The 13475-nt window shown below is 43.9% G+C and overlaps 1 protein-coding gene across 8 annotated transcripts in view; it reads right to left on the bottom strand.

Annotated features, from left to right (window-relative positions):
- SIPA1L2 (signal induced proliferation associated 1 like 2) overlaps window positions 1–12539 on the bottom strand; it is a 240150-nt gene extending 227611 nt beyond the window's left edge. For 3 of the 8 annotated variants that reach the window (XM_033200406.1, XM_033200412.1, XM_033200410.1), the window contains exon 1: window positions 12227–12358. The gene's annotated coding sequence lies outside the window, so the exon portion shown is untranslated. Of the gene's footprint in view, window positions 1–12189 lie in introns of all 8 variants that reach the window. The other 5 variants (XM_033200404.1, XM_033200408.1, XM_033200407.1 and 2 more) reach the window with 5 other exon arrangements.
- Between the last annotated feature and the right edge of the window lie 936 nt (window positions 12540–13475).

Genomic DNA, 13475 nt, shown 5'->3' with positions numbered 1-13475 from the left:
GAGGCTGCAGCGTGCTGAGATTGCACCACTGCACTCCAGCCTGAGTGACAGAGCGAGACTCCGTCTTAAATAAATAAATAAATAAATAAATAACTCTTGTTACTCAGCATAATTTTAAAACAAATCACTTCAGTGTATCAATTATCAAGTTATATATTCCTAAGTATAAAGTCTCAAAACAAAACACATGACCTTGAGTAGCAAATATAATACTATGTGAATATTCTGACGACTAACTGAAACGAATTCAGTAATTTTATACCAAAACATCATTTATATCTGATATATCCAAAATAATTTTCTTTTAGGTTTATGACACAGTCTATAACCTTTAGTAAATTACAATGAGAAAAAAAACATAATGACCATCTTACATGATAGACAAAGTAATTATCACCACTTTGAAAATGCTGTCCATCACTTCTCCTTAATGTTGCTTTTGTTAATAAAATCCATTTCTGGAGTTGCAAAACCTAAACCAGGCAAAAAGATGAGTTTGGATTTAAGCAGATCATGTTAACAGAGATAGTACTGTGATCAAAGGAACAACTGAGAGTGTTTTGTGTGTATCTTCTGGTCTTGGAGACGCCCTACAGTTTCCCTGCACACAAGAGGCCCTCAACAAAAATTCAAATCCTAACCATTTTCCAAAGCTTAACTCAAGTTCTATCTTCCTTGAATATTTTCCTAATTATGCAAACCCACCTTATTCTCAGCTAACCACACAGTCTTTCATCTGAAAGAAGCTGCACTGCCCATCAATCATATGGTCTCATTTACACAGGAATCTTTTTCTAATACACCTGACGCATAGCCATCAACTCTGCCCAAGTTAGTCAGTTCATCACCTAAGAAGGCAGTTCATTCATCACCTATTAAGGTAGCCCATGCTACTACACAATAGGTCTAGTGGTTAAATCATTCCCTCTGATAGTTCTGAATCAGAAACATAAGGAAGTTGAACTAAAAGAACGCTCAAAGTCCCTCTGAGGACTAAATTCTTTTTTTTTTTTTTTTTTTTTTTTTTTTGAGACGGAGTCTCGCAGTCGCCCAGGCTGGAGTGCAGTGGCCGGATCTCAGCTCACTGCAAGCTCCGCCTCCCGGTTTACGCCATTCTCCTGCCTCAGCCTCCCGAGTAGCTGGGACTACAGGCGCCGCCACCTCGCCCGGCTAGTTTTTTCTATTTTTTTAGTAGAGACGGGGTTTCGCCGAGAGGACTAAATTCTAAGAGTCAGTTAATTTGCTAACTGTGCCTGACAGCTACCCAGGACTGAAGGATAGGGATGGAAGGGCAAGATCCCTGTCCTCAGGGCTTTCACACCCCAGGGTGCACCCTGTTAACTCAGAAATCTTAGAATGCCAGCATTTAAACAGACTTCACGATGGCCTGGCCTCACATCCTTATTTTAAAATTGGATTACAGGTCACTGCCCCAGAAAGATGAGGGAGTTAGACAAGGCCACTGAAGAACCGCTTACCCCACTTGTATCATCTGCAATAGCAGGATATTCTACTTTGCTCTTTTATATAATACTCCAGGTAGATTTTTTTTTTTTTTTTTTTTTTGAGATGGAGTCTTGCTCTGTTGCCCAGGCTGGAGTGCAGTGGCACGATCTCAGCTCACTGCAACCTCCACCTCCTGGGTTCAAGCGATTCTCCTGCCTCAGCCTCCTGAGTAGCTGGGATAACAGGCATGCACTGCCACGCCTGGCTAATTCTTATATTTTAAGTTGAGACGGGGTTTCACCATGTTGGTCAGGCTGTTCTCAAACTCCTGACCTCATGATCTGCCCGCCTCAGCCTCCCAAAGTGCTGGGATTATAGGTGTGAGCCTCCCACGCCCGGCCAGATTTTTTTAAATTATCATTTTTCTCCTTAGTTTTACCTGTTCCAAAACAGAAGAAGGTAAAAGTTCCCTTTTAAGCACACTAATGCTTGCAGGGATGACAAGGAAAGCAAGGGCATATTGCCAAAACCCTGCTCCATGAAGGCAGGTGTCTCGATGTACACTTCTCTCCACCTTCCTCAACACCCCCCAGTGTGCTATAGCAAGGGAAGTACAGATGTGCTCTTTGCTATTGGAATAACGAAGAGCATAGTAAGACTAAAGCAGTGTCTCTTGAAACTCTCCTAGGGCCTTGTTCCTCATTCCATGCACATATCCTGTGCCGACTCAACATCCCCTCTGCTCCACAGCTTATCTCAGAAAGAACTAAGTTACCGTGCCAAGCTAAGAGGATGAATTTAGAAAGCTCCACATAACCAGACGCACAGCGACAGCAGCCATCAGACATCAACCAGATTTAACTGCCCTAAAATTAGCAGTCAGAGCAAAGTAGTTACTGCAATGATTGCGTCAGAGCTATTCTGACTGGCGAACTGCCAGTTTTAAACAAATTGTCCTGCTTTCTCTACCAGAGAAACAATATTTTGGAACAGAGCCAGCTAAGCATTTCAGTGAATGTTCAAATTCTAGCTTCGCTATTAATGTTGTATAATTCAATGACAAGGTGAACAAAGTCTATATAGGCTACATCTGCAAGGGTGTTATTTTCTTTGTTGTAAGCACTTATTCTTCGGGTGAGTAAAGTACTGTGGATGAATCCTTTTAAATATTTAAATGCCTGAAATTTATTTAGGGATTCACATTCAACTGGCTTAAACAAAGATTATGCAAATCTAGCAAAGTATAAATGCAAAACAAAAATTGTTTTCCTCTTATATTTCTTTTAATCTTTGCAAAGACTCAGAGGCTAAAAAAAATGTTCTCTGCATGATCACAGAAGGACCCACTCGCTTCCCAACAAAGAATATATAACCTGATTCAATTGGCAAAACTGCTACCTCACTACATATTATGAAATTTCTAGTTAATAACAGACAATTCACTGGCTGATAGAACAGGGCAGTTTTTAGACCAGAACAATGAGCTCATTAGCCCAACCCTCAGCCTTCACTTCCCCCTTTCAGTGATAGTGAGTGGGATAATTCCGCCATTCTCATATGCACACACCTTCTTTAGTCCCTCCCTCTCTCCCTTCTTCCTTTCTCTCGTTCCATTCTTTCCTTTTATCATGATTTATTGAAACCTACCATACCTTACAGGTGAGCTGTAGAATAAACACTATAGCTGGAAGCACGAGACATGGGTTTAAAATATAAGGACTCAGATTCAGAAAACCACACTCTCATTAAACCTTAGTTTTTGTATCTGTAAAGGGAAAAAAATCCCACCAGCCCTATAAGGTTCTCGTTAAGTATACGTGAGAGAACACAATGAAAGTTCAAGCACAATAACATTTTACATCTGCCTTTAAGAATATCTCTCCCTAATTCTTTATTCTCTTCATAAATCAACATTAGTCTCCTTCACTTATTCTTGTCATTTAAAACATTTTATTTATTTTTTTGTGACAGGGTCTCATCCTGTCAAACAGATTGGAGTCCCCTAGTAGGATCTGCCCATTGTAACCTCGAACGCCTGGGCTCAAGGGAGTGTCCCTCCTCGGCTTCCCCAGTGGCTAGGTCTACAGCTGTGCACCACCACACTCAGCTCATTTTTAAATTTTTGTAGAGATGAGGTCCTGCTTTATTGTCTAGGCTGGTCTCAAACTCCTGGGCTCAAGCAATCCTTGCCTCAGCCTCCCAAAGTGCTGGGATTACAGGCATGAGCCACTGTGCCCAACTTAGAACATTATAATGGGAAAACTGACCTACTATTCCAAACAAATGAGTTACAATGACCCTCAAATAAAATTGGTTGATAAATTGGATGCTTCTACTATCATGTACGCCCTGCTTACAGCATTTACCATAGCATACCTTATACACAAATGTAAACAAACAGGAGTTAGAATGATATCCCTCTAATTTCATATTATAAGAACTAGCAGTATGTTAAGATATTAAAGATAAAATATTTTTACCATGTAAAATTAAGACTATGGATACTGAACACCTACCATCTATATTTAAGGTATAAACAATGTCCTCATGTACTTTGCAACCCTCAAACTAAAAGTACTGAATCAACAAAAGATGCACACTATACACTACTGATTGCATTTTTAAACAACATGATTTCCTGTAGAAATTAACACTGCCAATGGACTGAGAACTAAAGGACTACAGACAGTACTACACAATTCAGAAATCCTTTCTTTTCAGTAAGCTTGATTAAGTCCCAGCCAGGGCTTTTAAGTCAACTGCAGCCTCATGGGATTCAAATAGGGCTGTGCAGTCATCAGCACAGACCAGACTTTGAAACCTGGGAAAGGTGTAAATCATATTCTCTCATGAAAGGAGGCCACCTAAGGGTGCCCAGGCTCCCAGGAACCACACCCCTCTGAATGGGGCTGTAAAGTTCTTGATGGAACAGATGGAACACAGTCAAAACCCTCTGCAGAAACTTCCACATTTTTACCAGTTCCATATTAAGAGTTCAATCACAGGTCATTTCAAACAACCTAGGAAAGACATAAATTAGTTATAAACTGTTGTTCAAGATAGATCATGTACAATAGAAATAATGATTAGAACTTTAACTCAACAGTACTTAGTTCAACAAAAGCCAAGATAAAGGAAGTTCTTTTATGTTCAACCCACAACTCCCAATCATTTCTTTAACAAATATTAGTTCACTGTGAGCCTATTATGTGGCAAAAACCACCTAAGCACAAGGAATACAGCAGTAAACCAGAAATGTCCCTGCCTGTCTGCTGCTTATGTTCCATTACTAAAAGTGCACAGGAGGATGGGTGGGGGTGGGTGGTGCTCATTTAGCTGGAAGCTACTGGAGATACCAGAGCAGGGCTCCCTGCTGTCTCTCCTCATTCATTCCCAACCCACTAATGGCTGGGAAGCTAGGCAGTCCTTGCACTCGGGGTGGCTGTGTGCTACAGTTCTGGCCAATCACATACAGACAGAGCTGCGCTATTAATCTGCACTTTTAACATACCCTGATCCTGCGACTGGTTTTTGTCTGAGTGTGATAGTATGATGCTTCTTAAACAGCTGAGTTCAGGCCGGGCACAGTGGCTCACGCTTGTAATCCCAGTACTTTGGGAGGCCAAGGTGGGCGGATACCAAGGTCAGGAGATCGAGACCATCCTGGCTAACATGGTGAAACCCTGTCTCTACTAAAAATACAAAAAAAAAAATTAGCCAGGCATGGTGGCAGGCGCCTGTAGTCCCAGCTACTTGGGAGGCTGAGGCAGGAGAATGGTATGAACCTAGGGGGGGAGCTTGCAGTGAGCTGAGATCGTGCCACTGCACTCCAGCCTTGGCGACAGAGCGAGATGCGGAGCGAGATGCCGTCTCAAAAAACAAACAAACAACAACAACAACAACAAAAACAGCTGAGTTCAACTAGAAATCTTCTTTTTTTTTTTTTTTTTTGAGACGGAGTCTCGCTCTGTCTCCCGGGCTGGAGTGCAGTGGCCGGATCTCAGCTCACTGCAAGCTCCGCCTCCCGGGTTTATGCCATTCTCCTGCCTCAGCCTCCCGAGTAGCTGGGACTACAAGCGCCCGCCACCTCGCCCGGCTAGTTTTTTGTATTTTTAGTAGAGACAGGGTTTCACCGTGTTAGCCAGGATGGTCTCGATCTCCTGACCTCGTGATCCGCCCATCTCGGACTCCCAAAGTGCTGGGATTACAGGCTTGAGCCACCGCGCCCGGCCTCAGCTAGAAATCTTCTAAGCAGAATAGCATCACCATTACATTAACCTCCTACCCCTCAACAAATGAAACCTCAAACCAAGACCCACAAGCAATTCTGAAAGAAAACAAGCCAAAGTCAGAAATGTCTTCAGGAAAAAGAACAAATACACAGTAAATAGAAGGCCTATTAAGAGTGGAGTTTGTCTTCAGCTTGCCTCACAAGATCCTACAGGCTCCCTAGAAATTCCATTTCTCAACAGTTATAAACTCTAACCGGTGATAGTAGAACAGTGGTCTCCAAACAGGGCCACACATTTCAAAGATACAAATGCCCTTGAGGTGCAGAGAAAATACTTCTACATCTATTTATTTTCAATATTAATCTTCTTAAAATTTACATTTGTTTTATAACGTCCATAATATCTTAGCACAGTAAAGTATGTTTACACATAGATATATTATATATATACACACGCACAAATGTGCATACAGATATGTATATAAGTATATGCATACATACATGAACACTTAGACTATTGTGTATAGATGGGATGCATGTTGAAAAAAGTTTGAGAACCTTGAGAACCTACCAAAAGAAACCACTGTTTTTTGCACCTGAAACAGGTAGATCATTTAAACACCTGAAACAGGTAGCATTTGCCCTGCAAAAAGAATCAAAACTGTAATTTCTAAAATTACTTATTAGAAACTTCAGTACATAGAGGACAGTATCCCAAAGCTATTGCTGAACAATGTGAATACCCACTGTTCAACAAGGAACCACATGTGTTATCAAAAACACCTCCAGAAGACAGTGAAAGCAATCGTTAGGTTGACTTCACAGGATATTATGCCTTAAGCATTAATCAGAACTTTTTTAAAAACTCCACACAATAGTTCATCTCAGCATACATAATTTTATTTATTTATTTATTTATTTTTTTGAGACGGAGTCTCGCTCTATCGCCCAGGCTGGAGTGCAGTGGCGTGATCTCAGCTCACCGCAAACTCTGCCTCCTGGGTTCACGCCATTCTCCTGCCTCAGCCTCCCTAGTAGCTGGTACCACAGGCATCCGCCACCGCACCCGGCTAATTTTTTGTATTTTTAGTAGAGACTGGGTTTCACCGTTTTAGCCAGGATGGTCTCGATCTCCTGACCTCGTGATCTTCCCACCTCGGCCTCCCAAAGTGCTGGTATTACAGGCGTGAGCCACCACGCCCAGCCAGCATACATAATTTTTTATTCACCCAAGAGTTCTCCCTTTCCACAGTAACAAATTTTAACACTGACTCTTTACCTAGATATTTCCACTTAAGAGTAATTGAATATACTACTAAATAACCTACTTTGGACTGTTCTGATTCTTGAGCAACTCAACCAAATGAGGATATCTCTCAGCAGATTAAGCAAATATGCAGAAGTGAAAAATACGAGTATTCTAATGGGCAGAGTTAAAGACACCCCTTCTGGCTAAATATTTGTTAGCAAAATAGGAAGAGAAGTGTATCAACCAATTAAAACAGAACCAGAAGAGATTGTGGTGTTCTTCCCTACTATCTGAAAGCAATTCAACACAAGAGAATACCAAACCAAAAAATAAGCTGAAGAAAGTCCAACAAGATTCTGATCTTTCCTACGAGCATTGCAGTTCCTAAGGCCTCCAGAGGTCACAGGTCACAGTGTGATCCTAGTTTCTCAATCCAGTCAGTCATTCAACAAATTTTCATAATCATATGCAGAACAGAGTCCTCATTACTAGGGACACACTGAAAGTGAACTCATTATTACTCAGCAAAACTCGGTCAGTAGAACCAGCAAAGGAGGTCTGACACAGTCTTTCAGGATGTCCATGTGAAAAGGTGGAGATATATGGGCTAGTTATAAGATATTAAGAGCATTAGTAGTTAATTGTAACCAAGAGTGTGACTCCTTATAAGCCTCGAGGGAAGCTTCCAGAGACATACTTCGTGTTATTCAGCCAGTTTAACAATTTCATCACCAGCTTAAGTAAAGATATAAAAGAGTCTGATATAATGTACAGACAGCATTTCTTTGGGAGCACAGGTAAAGGTGCCAAATAGTATGATCAAATTCCAAAAAGCATGATGGAAAGAATCAGCTAAAATAAAGCAAAACCACAGCGCAATAAATGTTAGACTTTGCAGTGACATCAGCGCAAGATGGGAAGACGAGGTTCAATGGCAGCATGTGATTAACGGCTCGTGGGTGTTTAGCGAACAGGAAACTCATTGAGTCTGACTATTGGAAAAGTGAATGCAAACTTGGACTACATCAGTGCAAGCAACATGCAACCTACGACAGACACTCCTGCTTTACTCTACACAGGTCACGTTCACGGGTCACGTTACACCAGAAGCCCAACTCTGACAGAGACTGAAGGATTTGTTCTGTAGGCCACCAACGCAGTAGAATTTGAATAAACAAGCAGAATTAGGTTTCAAGTCTATAGGCCAAAAAAACTTTCTAGTACTCAAAACCATTAAAAGGTGGAGACCCCCACCCGTTACTTGCAATGTTCAAGTATTACCGGAAGACCACTTATATAGAGATTATATAAAAGGATCCAAATATCAACGAAGGGTTAGTTGAGCTACTCAGTGATTTCCAAACCCTGGTCCTTAGTGAAGTTTTCATTGACCCATGCAAAACAAAAGTGTCCGTGTGGGGATAGCTATAAATCCACGAGCGAGGTAGTTTTAACACAGCTCCTCTCTGGATAGGAAGAACTCTCCTTTAAGCCTGACAGCATACATATTCTTCCCCGTTTCCCCACCTTTTCTTTTTTTTTGGTACATCAAACGTATTTTGACGAAATGCATTGACAGTAAGTAGTAACTGCTGTTGTCAATTTTCAACACACTTATGCAGCAACATTAAATGCTGACATATCTGACAATCCCTAACATTTTGTTTGTTTGTTTTCATTTTACAGGTAGATGAAAACAAAAGATATAGGAACAACATGACAAGACAATCTTTTAAGGTCCTTTCTGGTCCAAAGATGTTATGACAACTAGACTCGACTTGCATATTTTCTCCCTTCCTACCACCCAACTTGGCTATATAGTACTGGGGTTGGAAAATGAACCAAGGAATCGGGTTTCACTAAATATGAAATCTCTCAAGAAGCAGAACCTCAACAGTGAGTCAAGATCTGGCTCCCTTCTACAACTGCTATTCTTTGGAAGCAAAGTTTATGAATCAAGTTCAGAAAGGATCAAAATAATCTACGTCTAAAGTTGGGAGGCTTTTAAATTCCTATCACATTGTTACCACTCTTTTAAAAGGCGTCACAGCTAAATGCAATTGGAACAGAAAAAGCAATTTCTGAATCATTGATTTCAAGGTAAACCAAGTAGCTATGATCCTCAGGCAAAGCATTCACATATAAACTTACTATAGGTCAAGGCAAAGAAATGACATAATCATGAAAACTACAAACTATCCCAGTCAGACAGGCATTTTCATTACTCTAATACATTCGTTTTACACGTTAAAGAAACTCCACATTTTGGTGCTGTAAGGGATCATGAAAATACTTTCATCCAAATTCATTCGTGACAGGTGGTAGAGGCAGGAAGCTCAACGTTCCTGTCTGTGCCTAAAGCTTTTCCTACTCTCATCCTGCAAGTGCATTAGGCACATTAACAGAAGCAGAAAACCTAGAACACGGTTCAGTATTCTCTAGGACTGTACATTGTATTTCGTTGAAGTTCAATACAGGAAAAAAAAAAAAAAAAAAAACAGCTTTTCAATTAATAACCCAGGCTAAATTTTCTTCAAATTCAGTACGTCTTTAAAAGGATTTGTAATCCTAAATCACCACGATAAATTGATCAGAAGTTCAAAAACTCAATGCCTTCCTCGGTCTCAAAAAATAACCCTGCACTTATTTACCAATTATGGTTGGGGGCAAGGGGCTGTATTCACATAAACACATAGTTCTTTGCAAAGTATGCAGGAAACACAATCCCGTTTAAACTCGTTTCAATGCCCAAACACAGTGCTTTTAAACCAGTTTCAATTACCAAACAACTGGTTTTTCAGGGTAGCTAGTATTTCCTTACTTTAAGAAATAGATTGACTGCTAATTTCAAAATAATAATCCACTTCCCCTTTGCCTCAGGTAAAAAGACCCCCAAGGTGGACAAGTGTTTTACTAAGCTCAGGTATCAAGGAATCCTTCAAAACACCATCCCAGTCTTGGGGAACGGAGGGAGAAAAAAAAAAGAAAAAAACACCTTCCAAATCCATATTACACAGCTTTAACTACAGTAAGCATCATAGAAACCAAATCATGATCTGATAATTCCCCTATTAGACTAAAAGTTACATTCCATACATTTAAAGTTCTTTGAGAAAATCCATGATTTAAATACATAAAAAGCATTTAATGAAAAACATATACTTAAAGCAACTGGGTAAAATCTGTGGCCCATACTAAAAGCCAGAAGCTCCACCCCCATACCTATGATCCAGCTCTTGCTTTATTTTCCGGACCAAGTGCTTACACTGCTTCTTATCCAAGTTCATTTCACCCCATCTATAGGTAGCATGTGGGTACTGATAAAAGCTGTTTCTGATTTCATTTCCTACTTCCCAGATGTTTGCTCTGTAGTTTTTCTTTTTTCTTTTTCCTTCAGCTATTTATGAATACACTCTAATTTAGAACAAATTCAATATGTCTTATTTTAAGCTGGGCAAGGCACACAACAAATGAGCGCTACCAAGATAATTTCAAGATATTTATCCAGCGTATAAATAAGTTTGCCTACCTAGGCAAGATTTGGACAGTCTGCCATGATCTTGCTTTAGAATAAAAGTGCTTAAAAAACATAACTGGGAGCCTGCTGCTGCTGTTACTGCTGAAACTACCGGCTATTGTGCTTGTCATAAAAGGGCTTGTGCTTAGAAATGAAAAAATCAAATATCCTCTGGGGAGAAGATGTCCCTAACACAATCCCTGGTATGAATCATGTAGATACTTTAACTGCATCTCTTCCCAAACTGCATCAATGGAATCCTTTAGCAGGAATCAATGTGATTTATACCCAAAACTTAAGATTGCATTTTCTCATGAATAATACTCTCTTGTAACTCTGAATCAAGCAGTGAAATTCAATCAAGCAGTAAACATCTTTTAAGTGGAAATATTGTCTAAATAGGATGACAAAACTAACAGAACTCTGAATTCTTTAAATAAGCCCAAACACGAAACAGACATTCTTAAATGATGTAACTAAATACAGTAACCAAGTTGTCTCTTGAAATTCAACTTTAGCAATGCCAAAAATAATAGGCCACCTCTCAATATCCGCAAAGATATTGGTATGTGTAGGTTTTCTAGGAAAGTCATAAAAAGCAACAGTTTGGGAGATCTTTTTTCTTCAATTACTAATTGTGACACTAGAAAAATTACAACCTAGGCTGCATACAAACGCAACTCAAATGGGCAGTTTACTAAATGTCTGTCATAAGAAAGCCATCTAGTGTTAACGTTTAGAATGGAGACTGCAGACAAAAGAGCCAAAGAAAAGAAAAATCTGTGCGACTATTTTGAACTTACTGAGCAAAGCCATGAGAACCACCAAGATTCTTTGAGGGTTTTTTTCCTTGTTTTTTGAAAAAAGCCATCCTTGTCAAAACCCAGTCTCAATCTAACCAAATCAAAAATGTCTACAATTTTATTTTGACTAAAATCGTGTTTTGTTGAGCATAATTCCGTGACCAATGCACTTGATTTTTTCCAATACTCAGGCCAGAGTCATCCTGGGCTGAATTAATTTAATTGAAGCAGGTTAATGATGACAAATATCTCCCAGAGGAGTAATGCCAAGTTGTTCTCTCTTTCCGAGAAGCCTGGGCTCCCTCTTGTAGATGATGAGCCGAAATTGATTCTTGGGTTTGCGGCACGGCTGAAAATTAATCTGTAGGTTTTCCTGGGGATATTCCTAGGACGTGGGCAAGCTACCCTCACTGACACGGTAAGACCAGGAGAGGCCCAGGAGCTGGCAAAGTGGGAAGAAAGGTCGCGCTGAGTGAGAAGGGTGCTCGCCAGCGGCTCACGGTCTTACAAAGAGGGATCCGTCCCGGTGAGGGCGCGCGCTCGGGGCGCACCCCTTCTAGAAGGGGAATTAGCCCCGCAGCAAGTTCGGCGTCAGCCCGCCAGGCGCGCCGCGGGAGCTGCGTCGGGCAACCCCGAGCCCTTCCAGAGAGCGTTAGTCAGAGCGGAGTTCTGGGCACCTGGAGGAGGTCCTCCTCAGTGCCTGTGTCGCCGACACGGGAATAACCTTTCAGACGATCGATAACTTGGAGAGAACAGGCGGCGGCGGCTCCTCTCCCAGGCTGGGCCCGGGAGCGCGGGCGCATCTGCGTCTACAAGCCGGACCCTGCCCCGCGCCCCTCGCACCCCCGCGCCCCTCGCCACCGTCAGCCCCCGAAGCGCCCCGAAGGGCATCCCCTTCCCCTTCGGGACAGTCACCGCCTGGCCGTAGCCATCCCGAACCTACCCTCGCCACGCTGCCCGTCGGATTCCCCGACACGAACCTTCGCAACACCGTCCGCCGGGACCTGCTACAGCCTGTGCGCGCCGGGCGGCGCGTACCGCGGCTGCCGCCTCGCCGCCCGCCGCTGCCCCCGGCTGCCCATCGGCCCGGACTCTCCCCGCGCCGGGCTCCGGCGGAGGCGGCCCGGACCCGCCGGCTGCGGCTGGAACTCTCGGCCTGCACTCGGGCGGCCGGCGGGGGCGCGGCGCTCCTCCTCCGTCCTCCTCCGTCCTCCTGCGTCCTCCTCCTCCTCTCGCTCCGCCGGCTCCTCCCGGGCTCCCAGTCTGCCGCGCCGGCTCCCGATGCCACCGCCCGCCCGCCCGGCGGCACCGCCCCCCGCCCGCTCTGCGGCTCCCATTGGCCGTCGCCTGCAGGCCCCCTCGGCCCCGCCCCACGATTGGGCGCGGGCGCCGTCAGTCTCACCGCCCGCCGGGCTCCGGGCTCAGCCGGTGCGCTGTTCCCAGGCCCCGCGGCGCGCGGGAGCGGCGCGTCCGGGAGGGGCCCCAACGCCCTTCTTGGGGAGGGGGCTGCGAAGCGCAGCGTGAGCGGCGCTGGGCGAGCTCCGGGGCCGGGCAGCCTACCTGGACCCAGGCTTCTAGAAAGCCGTCGCCGTCCTCGCCGGTACTCGCTGTCGTCCCTCTGAGGAATAAGTTAAAAACCCCGAGTCTGGTTTGAGCCTTCCCCTGGCGCAGGCGCGACCCCACCCGGCCCTCCTGTCGCCCAACTTGGGACAGACGCGGCGGCCGGGCGTTCGGATCCGTGAGCCTCGGCCGCTGAGGGTACATACACAGCCCAGAACGCCACAGAATCGCCGAAGCCCCGCGAACGCCCAAACCGCCGCATCTCGAAGTGATCCCATCTGAAGAAGACAGCGCGAGGAAGCGAGACCCTGCTGTGTGCCGGCCCCCGGAGGGCGCCCCTGGCCCGGTGGGTCGGAGGGTGGGGAAGCACAGAGAAACACGCAGGCAGTAAAATCTTAGGAGGACAGGGGGTGCCAGCGTGCAGGAAATGCTGCTAAGAGACCTTTAGGAGCCAGGGGAAAAACGGGGAGACCAGCAGTTCCAGGCATCCGCATCCCAGCCCGGTCCGCTCACCCCTTCCTCCCTGCCCTCCAGGCAGCGCTCAGCCCACGGTAGAAATGTCTTGGATCGTTTTTCCGACGAGGAAGAATTGAACTTTTTATACCCAACTTTTCTACTTTCTTAGAAATGTTGACTCACCTTTGAGGAAGCATTACTTGAAACTATTAT

The sequence above is a fragment of the Trachypithecus francoisi genome, unplaced genomic scaffold (genome assembly GCF_009764315.1).
Source record: "Trachypithecus francoisi isolate TF-2019V2 unplaced genomic scaffold, Tfra_2.0 Lachesis_group5, whole genome shotgun sequence".
Lineage (NCBI taxonomy): Eukaryota > Metazoa > Chordata > Mammalia > Primates > Cercopithecidae > Trachypithecus > Trachypithecus francoisi.
This window is presented reverse-complemented; position numbering and strand designations above follow the sequence as displayed.